At 37.0% G+C, this 1,198-nt stretch overlaps 1 non-coding gene across 1 annotated transcript; it reads left to right on the top strand.

Annotated features, from left to right (window-relative positions):
- Positions 1-338: 338 nt before the first annotated feature.
- LOC123568981 (U2 spliceosomal RNA) lies at positions 339-524 on the top strand. Its single transcript, XR_006692523.1, has one exon. It is a non-coding gene; the product is annotated as a U2 spliceosomal RNA (small nuclear RNA).
- Positions 525-1,198: the final 674 nt, after the last annotated feature.

Raw genomic sequence — 1,198 nt, forward strand, 5'->3', positions numbered from 1 at the left:
AAAGAATAGGCATATGTTTAATCTGACTGAATACAAACAAATTGCTGTCCAAGACTTCCACCAGCAGTTCATTCTTCCACCAGCTTCTCATATTTCCACTTTACCACCAAACTTGGCATTATCCAAGGTCTAAATAAATGTTGCCAGTGTGGTAGATGTAGTGATAGCAACAGTGTAGTGGTTTTCTTTGTTTTTTTTTGTTTGTTTGTTTGTTTTTAGTGTAATAGTGCAGTGATAGCATCGTGGTTTATTTCACATTACTAATACTAATAAATGTAAGCATGTCTTCCTATGCATGTTAACCCTATGGAGTTTCTCTTCTCCAAAATACCCATTCAATCACTTCTTGGCCTTTTGGCTAAGATCAAGTGTAGTATCTGTTCTTGCCAGTTTAAAATGTCTGTTCATTCCTTTGCCAATTTCTATACTGGGATTGCTCTTTTCCTTGTTGATCAGCAGAAATTCTTGGCACATCTGTATTCTAGATGTACAGTTCTAGATATTTTCAGTTTTACTTAACACAAATTTCTTCACTCTTGTCATCTGCTAACTTTATTCATAGTATGTTTTTGTTAAATATAAATACATACTTTATGTACATGGACCTATTTTATTTTACTGGTCTCATTGTTTATAGTTTTTATTGTTATTTATTATAGTACAGCTTAAATTTTTCAAATAAGTTTATCAAGTTCCTCAAAAAATCCAGCCAGCACCATGGCTCACGCCTGTAATCCCAGCACTTTGGGAGGCCGAGGCAGATGGATCACCTGAGGTCAGGAGTTCGAGACCAGCCTGGCCAAAATGGCAAAACCCCATCTCTACTAAAAATACAAAAATCAGCTGGGCATGGTGGTGAGCACCTATAATCCCAGCTACATAGGAGGCTGAGGCAGGAGAATAGCTTGAACCCAGGAGATGGAGGTTGCAGTGAGCCAAGATCGCGCCACTGCACTCCAGCCTGGGCAACAGGGAGAGACTCCCCCTGTACCCAAAAAAAAAAAAAAAAAAAAAAAACTGAAATTTGTATTGGTTTTCATTGAATTTATAGATTACTTCAAGCAAGAGTGATGTCATTATAAAATTAATTTGGCCCAGCTGAGCATGGGATAGCTCTCCATCTCTTCAGATCATATTCCATGTCTTTTATTATTAGAGTTTTAAAATTTTCTCCACAGGAGCATAGTATAATTCTTAA

Source organism: Macaca fascicularis, chromosome 14 (genome assembly GCF_037993035.2).
Source record: "Macaca fascicularis isolate 582-1 chromosome 14, T2T-MFA8v1.1".
Lineage (NCBI taxonomy): Eukaryota > Metazoa > Chordata > Mammalia > Primates > Cercopithecidae > Macaca > Macaca fascicularis.